Source organism: Patiria miniata, unplaced genomic scaffold (assembly GCF_015706575.1).
Source record: "Patiria miniata isolate m_02_andy unplaced genomic scaffold, ASM1570657v1 HiC_scaffold_25, whole genome shotgun sequence".
Classification (NCBI taxonomy): domain Eukaryota; kingdom Metazoa; phylum Echinodermata; class Asteroidea; order Valvatida; family Asterinidae; genus Patiria; species Patiria miniata.
This window is the reverse complement of record NW_024037064.1, coordinates 14799398-14813896: the sequence shown is the minus strand read 5'-3', so window position 1 is coordinate 14813896 and position 14499 is coordinate 14799398. Positions and strand designations below refer to the sequence as shown.

Below are 14499 nucleotides of genomic sequence, written 5' to 3'. Positions count from 1 at the left end.
GCGACATCGGTCACCAGGAACTTCGCTCCGTGTGTGGCGATTTTTATTTGATAGACCCTTGGAGGACCACCTATCCTGAAGATAGATATTTTACTTGGAGAAATGCCTCAAATACCATTTGTAGTCGGCTGGACCGATTTATATTACTAATTCTTTGAAGTTTATTACCATTTCGCATGTGCCTGTCCACTTCTCAGACCATGATGGTGTTGTTTTTAACTGTAACCCTTCCTCTCTTCCTAGGAGAGGAAGAGGATATTGGAAATGTAATACTTCCCCATTTTAACAGATGTGACCTTTCAAGAAGCTTTTAAGACAGCCTATTCAGGGTGGCGAACGCTCAAAGAAGGTTATGATAACGAGTTGGATTGGTGGGAGGACGTGAAGCTTCGTAGCAAATATTTAATTATAGCCCATTCTTGCCGTCTTTCTCAGACCAGAAAAAAGGAGAAAGATCGTCTTCTTTCTTCTCTTGAGCGGATCACTTCCCTTCTTAACCAAGGGAGCAAGGATAAGAACCTTCTTGCTAAATATAACCTAGTTAAACGTTCTCTTTCTGAATTAGATGATTTTTTAGCCAAAGGAGCGAGGGTGCGATCCCGCATCCATCGTCTGAATGAGGGAGAGCACCCCTCCAGCCAGTTCTTCAAGACAGATTTTAATCATAAAAAACTTCTTCTATTTCTTCAGTTAAGCGCGACGGGACTGTCTCTTCTTCACCCTTAGAAATTGTAGATATGTATGTAGTGAGACGTCTTTTACGAGGCACCGTACAATTGGCACACAGCCCAGAAAAATGTATACAAACGCGCACTCAGTGCCGTGAACGCGCGAATATCAGCCCTTTTCTGCCTGCACACCAAAGTGTGAGTATCGTGTACAAAACTTGTGCTTGAAAACCAACATTTTAGTTTTAAATGAGCAAAGTGTGTATTATCTTCACATTCTAATGTCGTAATGCAAGTTCTCTGCTACCGCTGGGCTAGGTTTTATTTATTTTATGTTGACAAAAGGAGTGATTTGGAGGTGAATTAGTCTTCACAATCTCAAAGTTTTAATCACCGTGTGGCACATGTTGATTTATTGCAATACGACTGTTTCATGTCAGGTGCAATATGGATGCCTAGTTCACAACACAGCCGTACACTTGCCAGGCTTTCGGGGAATTCGATTAAAATATTAGAACCGGTGAGTCTTAGGAACCTCATTTTGAATCTGGGAACTTTAGAAATACAAACTTTGTGATTTAATATGTTTATCATTGCCAGCTGTGTCACAATTTATAGAGCTAGAAACTTATCTATTATCTTATCAATACTTTTTGTAACAGTTTTTGTAGGTTAAAATTGAGATCATGTGTTAATTTAAGCTATTGTAATCGATTTTTGTGAACAAGTTCGTGAGACCAAGCATAATTTGACTCCTGCTTTGATTTGTTTCTGTTTGCCTTGATTTGTCCTTAGCGTCCTTAAATCTAATCATTTGAGCGGACCTCCTTACTGGCGTACCGCTACCAAAGTGGCGTCGTAGACAGGATGCCGTGGACAATGTAGGATAAAAAGTTTCCTTAATTGTAAATTATTAAGTTCCCCGAACGCCTGTTCCTCGCTGTGGCTGACTTTTTATCATGGAGCGTCGTACGAGATGGGATTTGCTGTTTCTCCACATTCACCAGGCTGTGATGCGCTGTTTCACTTGTTGAGAGACATGATCATCTCTTCCATTTTGTATTATTGACTGTAATGCATTTTTTGTATTATTGTCAGCAGGTTTAGTATTGGTCACTTGTAGTTTTAACCTACATACTTTTGTGCAATTTTATCTTCCATGTGAAGTGTATTTTGACTTTGGTATCCATTCTTTTGTAGATCTGCATTTGTACAGATTAAGCCATTTGGCCTACGTGTAGCTGGGATACATTTTATTGAAGTCAAATTTGTGTGCACAGTTGGTTTGTATGTAGAGTATGGCCTGATTGTATTTTTGCTGACTTAATTTGCAGACCCTAGTATATTTTGACATATTGACGTGCATTTGATGATGTGCATTTCATATTTTGTCTGCATTTTGTCTATTTTTGACATGATTCAGTCTGTATTTAGGCTGTAATTTTTGGTGGGATTTTGTGTGTACAAGTTATGTCATTGTATCCCTTGTAGGATTGACAGTAGGCTGTATCGTGACCCTGTTATATCTGTGTAGGTACAGATTTTTGGTCAAATTTGTGAAGCCTTATATTTTCATGTACACTGTAGGCCGTAGGTGGTCATTTATATCACAACCATGGTTTTGCCAGACAGTATTGTCAAGTCACATCAGTTTTTAGCACGAACTATTGTCAATGTGTTTTCAAATTTATTGGAGGTTCATGATGAGGTCCACTCACTTAATGAACAGCCTCGTGAATCTGTTGATTCCATTTCTAAGCTAAGTGTATCTAAGTCAATAGAGACAACACTCAATGAGCATGCTGCTATTTTACTCAAGTTTGTTGAAGACCAACAGGTCAAAAACCTGGAAAGTTTGTCTTCTGATAATGGTGTCCCAGTTGGTGATATTCCCAGTGAAATTAATGTGACAAATGTTGATTCTGAGCCAGTAGTTATTGTACCTGCATGTACTGATGTAGCAGATGTTCTAGAGGTAGAGGTGTCAGAACAGATTTTGATAAAACCTGTTGATAGTATTGTGGAAGTTTCTGATCCCCATGAGGTTGTTGATGAAAGGCCTGTTTTAGAGCCCAGTATTGAGTTTGCACCAGTGTTGTAGTCGAGACCGGATAGTCTGAGACCAAGACCGAGACCTGAAGATTTGAGACCGAGACCGAGACCAGCCCCTTCAAGGCAGACCGAGACCGAGACCAATATGGTCCGAGACCGAGACCGCTGATAATAAATAACAATAGTCGAAATAAAAAAAAACAAGACACGTTATTATAGTGGAAAGTTGTAACCTTTCTATTCACAAAGATTACAGACCAAAATTTTGACCGGTGGCAGTGTTGACAAATTGATACATGACACCTTACTTGAGCAAAAAGTAGTTACACTTAAGAAATATGGGCTTTGACATGTTGTCTGCACCCAATCGTGACAAAAGTAAAAACAGTTAAAGGCAGATGTTTCATCTGTTATAGGATCTCGAATCCTAAACTCCACAGTCACCCCTTGGTTTCAGCTATGACTTCTAACGGATATTTAAAGATGCAATTTTAATTTTACATTATGCCTTTTTGTTCCTAAAATAAATATAGGACTTAACTTCTAACAAGACTTGTGTACGTGATTTTAAAAAGTGGGAGCTAGAAAATGTTGAATTAATTTTAAAATTTCTGTCATAGAATGTGGACTTGTACATGTAGACCCACAAGTTGCGAGGTGGTAGCCAGAATGTGCCAGATATGGATTTTTAATTTTTTTCTGAACGGGATTTTAATTTCTGAGGAATAATGGGGTACTTCAAAATGAGCAGCCAGAAAATGGGGTCTCATCATACATTTTCATGGCAACAGTGAGTGGTAACTGGTAAGAGTGTGTGAGTTCAATGCTGGAAAATCAGGTAGGAAAATTTACTTTTTCTTCAAAATACTGTCCCAAATTAAAGAGAACATTGTGTGGGGTCGAAAATATAACTAACTTGAAGCATCTCATTTATTATCAGAATACAAAATGCAAGTGATTACGCCCACAGGGGTGGGCTAAACTACACAATCCCCGAAAATGGCAGGCCCTTATTGCATAAATTGTTACAAGTTTATACTTTGCTTTATGTGCCCGACACAAACAGATAAATGCCGAACTTGTTCCAAATCGTTCAGTGACTGGTACTGCTGCAGCTTTACACGTACTTTTGGGACTTTCCAACATGCAGTCGAGTCCAAACCGACCACGATATATAATAAGCTTGATCTACGGGCTAGCAAATGTTTTAAATATCAACGGTACTGAACGAAGTGAACACAAGTAATCGATCGAGCTGTAAAAGCTACATATTGCCGGTCTCGACCTGAGACAAGCCAAAATATCGAGACCAAGACCGAGACCACAGCTTCCGAGACTGAGACTGAGACCAGCAAAAAATGGTCTCGAGACCGGTCTCGAGACCGAGACCGGTCTCGAGACCTACAACACTGATTTGAACCCGTTTGTGATGACTTGGAAAATAAGTCGATATTAAGTTGCAAGCCGCAGGAGTGTGTTGTATCTCCTGGTTATTCTTCATCACGTTTTACTGCCTCCTTTTGAGAAAAGGCTCAATTTTGTTTTGGAATGTCACCCATAACTGCAAGTGCCAAACGCCAAGGCAGGAGAAAAAGTAGGGAACCACTGGGCACCCCTTACATTTCATCTTTGTGCATTTGAGATATGGCCAACAGTGTTGCCAGATCAGAGACGGGCAAAACGCCACATGATGAAAAGGAAACATGTGGGTCTCTGGCCAAATGCCATTACTTAAATTGTGTCCAATGACATAACAGATAAGCAGTTTGAAATTTACTGCACTGAAGTGTTCCATTTGAACCATGTGTTTCAGCACAATTGTATTAGAATGAGTTAATTATGCTTGAGGGTACCGCTTCACATTAGTGTAGACGGTCATGGTTCGCCACCTCGAGATGCTCTTATATTTGTGGTGTTTTGATTCCCAAAGTTGGAGTATTATGCATGTTTGAAATATATTATGGATTTTTATCTAATCCAGATACTTTTTCATATTTTCTGTATGAGTGTAAAACTTGACCATAAATGCCCGATGACAAGAAAGTTATTATTTAAGTAGGATCCAGGTTTTGGTCCAATATTTGAAAAATATATATCCACTTGCCATTTGTTTACACTCTGACAGCTGTGTATGCTGAGTGTTCTATTTTTGGAAAGTGTTTGGGTATTGTGCAAGTTGTTACATTTGTGATACTGTGTATTAAGTTTCCTAAGGAAGTAGGTCATTGAAAGTTTATCTGGTTCACTCCACTGATAAGGGTGTGTGTACATGCATGATCTAGACATTCATGTACAATGTACAATAATTTTATTCAGAGACCGAGGTTTTGTCCGATTGGAAACTATCTTGATTGTATTCACAAAAAAATGTGACCGGAATGTCATTTGCAGTCAGTGACAGACTACTGGTGTTCGCATGTATTGAACATAATATTTTGCCTGCTTTCTCAGTTCATGCATCACTAGCACTATGTGTGTAATGTGTACAAAGTTTGACAACGCTGGATTTTATGTTTGTTGTGACATGTGAATTACAGCGATTGTTCTAAGTTATGGGGACAGGGTTTGTCCAATACTTGAGACTGTAAGGTAGTTTGGATTTATCAACAAATGTGTTTATAGGCAACAAATAATTGGATAACTTGTAAAAGGGGTCTTAATTACCTAGAATGTTGATGCAGTACCTGTATTTGGCCATCAGGGGGATGTTCCAGGTGAAGCCACTTGGGTGCTTATACTCTGTAGCCCATTTTATATTTGAGGCTTGTGTATAATTGTGAGCTCTCATTTGAGATTTATGCCTTATGTGACATTGTTCAGTTGTCCATCTAAATTGGACCAAAACAAGTTTTGTTTGTTATCAGTATGCGATATGTATGTAAATTTCACTGGCTGTAATGTAAACCCTTGACATTGCCATTTTGTGCATACTTGGCCGAATCAAGCCGTAAATAATGTTCAAGGGATCGTGATACTAGCTGTGTTGATTCTACATGTTTGCTATAGAATTGACATAATTGTGCGTCGGTCGCCCTATTAGTTCATAAATAAACCATTCGAGGGCGCATGGTTTTAAAGTAGGGAACATGTAGTGAGACGTCTTTTACGAGTCACCGTACAATTGGCACACAGCCCAGAAAAATGTATACAAACGCGCACTCAGTGCCGTGAATATCAGCCCTTTTCTGCCTGCACACCAAAGAGTGAGTATCGTGTACAAAACTTGTGCTTGAAAACCTACATTTTAGTCTTAAATGAGCAAAATTTGTATTATCTTCACATTCTAATGTCATAATGCAAGTTCTCTGCTACCGCTGGGCTAGGTTTTAGTTTATTTCATGTTGACAAAAGGAGTGATTTGGAGGTGAATTAGTCTTCACAATCTCAAAGTTTTAATCACCGTGTGTCACATGTTGATTTATAGCAATACGACTGTTTCATGTCAGGTGCAATATGGAGGCCTAGTTCACAACACAGCCGTACACTCGCCAGGCGTTCGGGGAACTTCGGGGAACCTGATTAAAATATTAGAACCGGTGAATCTTAGGAACCTCACTTTGAATCTGGGAACTTTAGAAATACAAACTTTGTGATTTAATATGTTTATCATTGGCAACTGTGTCAGAATTTATAGAGCTAGAAACTGATCTATTATCTTATCGATACTTTTTGTAACAGTTTTTGTAGGTTAAAATTGAGATCATGTGTTAATTTAAACTATTGTAATCGATTTTTGTGAACAAGTTCATGAGACCAAGCATAATTTGACTCTTGCTTTGATTTGTTTCTGTTTGTCTTGATTTGTCCTTGGCGTCCTTAAATCTCATCATTTGAGCGGACCTCCTCACTGGCGTACCGCTACATTTATAAAGACTTTTATGCTTCTTTGTTCTCGAGGGATGAAACTGTTGACAGTTTCCAATCCTTCTTTTCAGATCAGATCTCTGATACTCTTTCCGAAGAGAATCTTAATATCTTGAAGTTCCTCTTTTGTCTAGTGAACTCGACGCTGCTGTGCGGGGTATGCAGAACGGCAAATCCCCCGGCAGCGACGGTTTGCCTAAAGAATTTTATTCCACTTTTTGGGACCTCATTGGTCCAGATTTGCTGAGTGTTTTTAACACTTCTTTTGATTTACAGATTTTGGCTAATTCACAGAGAACCGGCATTATCACCCTCCTGGACAAGTCAGGTGATCCTGCCTTGCCTCAAAACAAAAGGCCTATTTCTTTGCTCAATGTGGATTATAAAATTCTAGCTAAATCTCTTTGTAACCGTCTTTCTTCAGTTCTATCTTCTATCATTAGCCCTTTTCAGACCTGCGGGGTCAAAGGGCGCTCCATTCACGATAATGCCCGGCTTTTACGGGACCTTGTTTTTATGCAGACGAGAGGAAATTAAATTCACTTTTTATTTCTCTTGACCAGCAAAAAGCTTTCGACCGTGTAAACTGGTCTTTTCTTCACCAAGTTCTTCACAAGTTTGGTTTTGGGCCTAATTTCATCAGATGGCTCAAAATACTATACACTGACATTTTCAGCCAAGTTCTTGCTAACGGTTTTCTTTCTGAGTCTTTTTCTTTACAGAAAGGTGTTAGACAGGGCTGTCCCCTGTCTCCTTTTCTTTATGTCATTTTCATCGAACCCTTCGCTGCGGCTGTCCGTAACGATAGGGGCATCCAAGGTATTTTTATCCCTGGAAGTAACAACTTGCAGTGTAAAATTTTACAATATGCGGATGATACAACTTGTATTGTTCGCAATATTTCCTCGCTTCATAGACTTTTTAACATTATAGGCTTGTTTTAAGGTGCAAGCGGCTCTTGACTTAACGTCACCAAATCTCAAGGTTTTGTTTTAGGTGATTGGTGAGAGCAACTTGGGGATATTTACCCCATTTCTTGGACAACAGATCCTATTAAAATTAATGGCTTCTGGGTCGGCAAAGGAGACATGGCCGCCAGGATTTGGGAAGACCGCCTGGTAAAACTTCAGTCTTCAGTAGAAAACTGGAATAAACGCCATTTGTCATTAATTGGCAAAGTGACTGTAATTAACACAGTCCTTTTCTCTTACCCTCGTGTATGTAGCCCCTGTCTACCCGCTGCCGGTCACCGTGGAGAAGAATATCAACAAGATCATCTTTTCTTTTTTATGGTCCGGTAAGACGGAACTGGTACGCCGTTCCACTGTTTGTCAGTCTCTTGACAGCGGTGGCCTCGGTGTTTCAAACATAAGATTTAAAGCTGATGCTCTTTTCATTAAGGGTTTCAGCTCGCTTTGTAGTCCTGTAGCTCCGCCTTGGAGTTTTTTTAGCTCTTTTCTGGTGTTCCATTTCCCTTCGTAACTTTCTTCCGACTGGTCTCTTCTCTAATAGCCGTCCTCATTCCTCGACGGTCCCTCGCATTTATGTCACGTTCTGTAATCTCATCCTTTCTCTCCCTAATGTACTGTCTATCAACTGGAACACCGTCACTGTAAATAACCTTTACGATGTGTTTTTAAATCAAGTGGCTGTGGCGCTCCCTCCCACAGATATCAATTATGCCGTCCTGCATTGTTCATTCATTGTAAATAACTCTTTAGATCACTTCCTGCGGAAATTAAACTGGCGCATTGTTTGGAGCGCCGTGAAGACGGCCCAGCACATTTTATTGTGGGGTATTGGCCGCAGTAAGTGCCCTCGGCCTAATTGTAACAATAATGAGTCGCTTCTGCATGTGCTTTGGGACTGTTCCTTTGTTACCTTGCTGTGGGATTGGGCCACGTACAGTACATGGGTATACATGTTTGCGGGCCCATTTTTCCATCTCCCCAGCAGTGGTATTTTTCGCAGAGGGTTTTAACCCCACAAATATGAACCACCGCTTCGTCTGGTTTTTGAGTTCTGCTTTGAAGTGGCAGATTTGGAAGTCCCGCTGCCAAGCCTTGTTCGACGGCAACTACGTTGACCGTCCTCCGTTCTACTTAGTCTTTTCTTCATAAGCGCATAGAGGCAGATTTCTTACGTTTAGACCGAAACAAGTTTTTTCATTTGTGGAACGTCGGCGGCTCTGTTGTTTCTATCAGAGACGACCGCGTTCTCATCAATTGCTAGTCTTGCCCACAACGGCTTTACCCCCCCCCCCCCCCCCAGATATTTAAGTAAGTTAGTGCAGTTTGATGTTAAGTCTGTCAGGGTAAATTTTAGTTTTTTTCCCCCTTTTTTTCAGGTTAAGGAGTATAGAGGCGCCTGTCCCCTGGAAAGATCGAGACATCACCGATGCTGCGGGTCTCCTGCAGCGGGACAGGCGTATCCCCATACCGAGGTTTGGGAGACGGACTTAGTATCCTTTATTGTTTATTGCCGTTGTTCAGTTTTTTTTATCTGCCTCTTTTGTTTGCTATTGACATCCTTGTCTTCAGTTAACTCGCTGCTGAGGCATTTTTCTTGTTTTCTCAGTGTAGGGAATTGGTGTTTTTTTCGGGAAGAATCTTCTTTTCCCGCTCCCGGGAAACTTTTCTCGGATGTGGGGGGGGGGGATGTTTCTTGGAACTGGTATTTCTTCTTGCATAATGAGGTATTTTAGCGGTGATTTTTTTCTTCGATAAACATTATCGATTTAATGTTTTCTTCGTGTTTTTAAAGTTTTTAAATACCTGTTTGTAATGTATTTTTAGCTTTTTAACCGCTAGTCTTTTTATCACTGTTATCTGTGTATCCTTTTCTAGAGATTCTTGAAATCAGATTGGGACATTTTTCGTCGTTTGTGACATTTTCGTCATTCGGTGACTTTTCTGTTCTCAGGTGTTTGTCCTTTTTGGTGTTAGTGTTTATTCTGGTTTAGGGCAGGGGGGCTCGAGACCCCAGAACACTGTATTTCGGCGCATTGGTAAGTCGACCTGCCCGGGACCTTCTTTGTCCCAAATAAAAAAAAACAGTATCTGTTCTTTCCAGCTTAATCTGATGTGGATACCTTGGAATTACTCAACCGTGTCGGAGTCTTTTGTCTTTTGCGCCCAACACCTCATGGATACCATGCTTGTCGCTGGAGCGACGTTACAAGCGTGAGGGCGCCCTCCATGCCGGACAGCCGGTCTGTGCCATGTGCTTGAAGTCGTTCTCCTCGACTTCGGGCTTGCGGAGGCACATGGCCCGGCTGCACCGGCAGCCTTCTCCCGACGTCTCCACGCCCTCGACTATGACGGAAGTGTTCCCGTAGCCTCTTCCGAAGGAGTGGCCGTGCGTGGTGTGCCGCGAGAACTTCTTTCACAATCAAACCCTGAAGCGTCACCAGAAGAAGTTTCACCCCAATGTTGACCTCACCACCGTCTACCAGTGCTCAGTGTGCGGGAAGGAGTTTGTCACCGGCAGGAAAGTATCCAACCATTTCCAAGTTCATCGGCAGATGTCAGCCAGCGCCATCCCTACTCCGTCTGCCATGACCTCTTCACCGATGGATCTGATCCGAGGCCTTGTCGGTGAACCCCTGCCTCCTAGCCCTGCCAGTTCACCGCCACCACTTGCCCGAAACATCCCGGAATCCCTCCCCACCGCCCCGGGCGCCCACACCATTGCCACGGCCACTCACTCCACCGCCACGATCACCGAGCCCGCCGCCCCGGTCGCCCACACCACAGCCACGGTCGCCCTCACCACCGCCCCGGTCACCGAGCCCGCTACCCCGGCCACCGATCCTGCCACCTCCGGTCACCAGACTCCACTCACTGGTCACTCGCGCCTCATGCTCGATTTCCTTCACGCCCCCTATTCCTGTGCAGCCCCGACATCTCCGTCCGTCTACGCCTGCTAACCCAGGCGTAGACAATGCAGTTCCACCATCGCAGAAGTCTGCAATTGACGTGTGGCTGGCCGAACTGTCACGCTCGGCTGACTTCGAGTCTTTTGAGGATGTGTGTGATCTGTTTGTGGAGTTTGCCGCCGATGAGGGTCGAAACAACGGACGCCCAGCCCGCCCAGCGCACCAACCGCCCCGTGACTGCAGGAACTAGGAACCTCGCCCCAAACGTCCCCCTCGTCCCCACCGCCCCGGGCTTGGCCCGGAGTTTGATGCACAGGAGGCCAGTCGTCTGCAAAAGCTGTATCGGACCAGCAACAAGCGCGCCATCAGGACTATCTTGACTGGCTCTGATGTCCTATACAGCGGCACCGAGGCCTCACTGGTGGATTTCTTCACTGAAGTATTTTCCGCTCGTGAGGTCCACACCGACACCATTGCCACGGATACCAGCCTCCTGTTTCCGGACTCTGCCCAAGCCCGTGAGTCCGCCCAGTCACCCAGCGTGAATCTCCCTCTGTCTTGGCCGGATGTCCAACTCCGTACCAGGGAAGGACCGGTTGGAGTACCGTCACATCCGCGAGGTTGATTGCGCATTCCGCGTCACCCTGGAAATCTTCAACCGGTACCTGCGTGAAAGCCGGGTCCCATCCTCCTGGAAGACAGCGACCACCGTGCTGATCCATAAGAAGCGGGATGCCTCTACAAGCTGTTGATGGCGATCTTGTCATGGGCCCTGGACAATGATCTCATCAGCAGCTCGCAGAAGAGCGCCCGCCCCGGTGAAGGTTGCTACGAACACACATTTCTTCTCTCCACCATCGTGAAGGATGCCCGGCGTAACCAGAAAAACATGTACGCCGCCTGGCTGGATTTACGAAATGCATTCGGCAGCATCCCCCACGACGCGATATTCACCGTGTTAACCTCCATCGGTGCCCCGGAGGGCCTGGATTCCCTGGTGCGTGATGTATACACCGACGCCTCCACCGACTTCGTCACACCCACCGGCCGCACTGCTGCAGTCCCGATTCACTCAGGCGTGAAGCAGGGCTGCCCGATCTCTCCAGTGCTTTTCAACCTAACGCTGGAACTTATCATCCGAGCAGTGAATGCTTCAGTGACTCGGGACCGCAATGCGCCGGTGGTCCATGGCCAGGCCGTCCCCATACTTGCGTATGCTGACGACCTGGTCATACTCAGCCGATCCAGTGACGGCCTGCAGAGCCTCCTGACAACAGCATCCATCATGGCCACAAAGCTCCAGCTGAAGTTCAAGCCTGCCAAGTGTGCTTCCCTCTCCCTCGAGTGCCGACGGGGGACCAAGGTACGCCCTCTTGAGTTCAACGTGTAGGACAAGATCATCCCCGCCCTAACAGAGGAGCAGCACTACCAGTACCTTGGTGTCCCCATCGGCCTCTACCGCACCGACGACAGCCTGGAGACCTTGGTGGCGGAGATGACTGATGACATCCAGCGGATTGACTCTTCACTCCTCGCCCCCTGGCAGAAACTGGATGCCATCCGGACCTTCGTACAGCCCTGCCTAGCCTACACTCTGCGGGCAGGGGACTGTGCGAAGAAACACCTCAAGTGTGCCCGCAAAGTGTGCAACCTGCCGACTCGGGCCACCACAAACTACATCTTTGCTGATCGTAGGGCGGGTGGCTTGGGTTTCATCGACCCAAACGTCGATGCCGATATTCAAATCATCACGCATGCCGTACACATGCTGTCTTCACCCGACGACATCACCAGAGCCATCGCCACCGGCCAGCTGTCTTCCGTGGTCCACCGCACCATCCACGGAGCACCGACACAGGCGGAGACGGACGAGTTCTTGTCAGCATCGATGGAGGGGGACTTGGCCAACAGCGGGAACAGCGGCCAGGCCTCTTCATTGTGGTCCAGAGCTCGTGCGGTGGTCCGGCGACTGAAAGTTACCATCAGCGGCAGCCTTTCCGGTTCAGTGATCACCAAGTCAACAGAGAACCAGGAAATGGCTGCCAAGTCCATCACTACTGCCCTGCGTGCTCAGTCCCGCGCCCACTACACCCACCGGCTGCTGTTCCTGCCCGACCAGGGGAAAGTTGGCCAGTCCCTCAACCAAGACCAATACTTGAACTGGTCCTCGTGGATGTCCTCCGGTAGCTACATCCGGTTCTGTGACTGGAGGTTCATCCATCGGAACGGCGCAGCGATGGAAACCCAACACCAGTCCCGCCTGTCGCCGTTGCCAGCACCTGCAAGAGACCCTGCCCCACATCCTCAACCACTGCCCGCCCAACATGGTACCTATCCGCCGCAAACACAAGCTCGTCCAGCAACGCATCGTGTCTGCGGTACGCCATGGGCGGGTGTTCGTCGACCAGCACGTCCCTGAGGATCCCAACCCCCGGGAGCGCCCGGACATCACGGTCGTTGAGGGCGACAAAGTCACCATCATCGATGTATGTTGCCCCCTCGACAACGGCTGTGATGCCCTGATGACCGCCGCAGCCGCCAAGGAGACCAAGTATGCCGACCTGAAGCAGGCGCTGGTGGCTGCGGGGAAAGACGTCGAGGTGTTTGGATTCGCCGTTGGATCGCTAGGCTCCTGGTTACCTAGCAACAAGCGGGCAATTCGACGTCTCTGCATCGCCAAGCGCTTCCGGACTCTGATACGCAAACTTCTGTGCATCGACGCCATCAAGGGATCCCGGGACGTGTACATCGAGCACTTGTGTGGCCATCGCAAATATACCGATTAGCGAACATATCCTGCCCTAGACGTGATTGCTAATCCGCAAACCAACCAGATCTACAGCCTGAACACTGAACTTTAATCTTCACCCATGTTACATCTGGACACTAGGTTTTTGCTCTGTTTGTATTTTCCTGCCTTTACATTGGAACTTTCGCCCTGGAATTTATTTGTCGCTTGGATTATTTTTTTTTCTCACAATTTGGATCTTTTTTCGTTTGTTCACTTCGAACTCTAGCTGCCCTTTCTTCGGACACTGAACTTTAATCTTCGCCATGGCTGTCAGTCGCCGGTTCACTTGCTGCGGTGGGATCCTGTTGTGATAATCCCCGTGCATTGCCCATGGATTTATTTCCGCCTTAGTTGTTCCTAACCTTGGATTTATTGCTGTGGGTGATGCCCGGGTTTTGTTTACATCGGGATCCCGCTGCAGCTTGGTGTTCCATGCGACTGGCAGCCCCTTTGTTTACTCTGGACTCTATTCATTATTGCGTTTCTTCCACACTGGCTAGTGATCACACTGCTGTGTTTCCCGGGAAGATATCCTGTGCGGTTTTCACGCTCTGGGTGTCTCTCCGGGCAACACACTGGTTGCTTGCTGCGCCATCACCCTTTTTTGTTTGTATTCATTCTCAGTCTGCCGTTATCTTGGCCAGCACTCATTCTTTTGTGCTGGCCGTGGACTGACCCTCTGCGGTTTTCTCGCTCTGGGTTTGTCTGCGGTCAGCGCTCTCGGTGAATGCTGTGCCACCATTTTTCATTTGTTTACTTTTTCAGCTACAGTTTTCCTGGCCAGCTTTCACTCTTTTCTGATGGCCGTGGACGGACCCTCTGCGGGTTTTCACGCTTTGGGTTTGTCTGCGGTCAGCACTCTTGGTGAATGCTGGGCGTTTGTTTACTCATTTTGCTTAGTTCACCATTATCTTTCTTTTATTTTGGCTTTCCTAGCGGTAGCCTGGGAGTTAAGCTGCAGTTGTCTGGTCTTGGTTTTACCCCCATTTGTTTGTAACGCGGGGCGTATTGCCTTGACCGGCCGTCTCAGCTTTTATCCTAGAGCAACCTTCCGTTCATCCAACTTAAATTTTTCTCAGTTCTTGGCCATTCCGGTCGGTTAATTTTTATTTATACTTAACTTTATGTTTACATTTTCTGATTGGAGACCATTTTAGCTTGTTTTAATAGCTTTTTCTTCTTTAATTAATCCCCTTTGCCATTGAGGGGTTTTTTATTACTTTATTACTTTATTTGGTTTAGGCATG

The 14499-nt window shown here is 45.5% G+C and overlaps 1 long non-coding RNA gene across 1 annotated transcript; it reads left to right on the top strand.

The window, feature by feature from the left end:
* Window positions 1–711: 711 nt before the first annotated feature.
* LOC119733446 lies at window positions 712–6483 on the top strand. The gene is made up of 2 exons (XR_005271831.1): window positions 712–866; window positions 6167–6483. It is a non-coding gene; the product is annotated as an uncharacterized LOC119733446 (long non-coding RNA).
* The last annotated feature ends 8016 nt before the right edge of the window (window positions 6484–14499 follow it).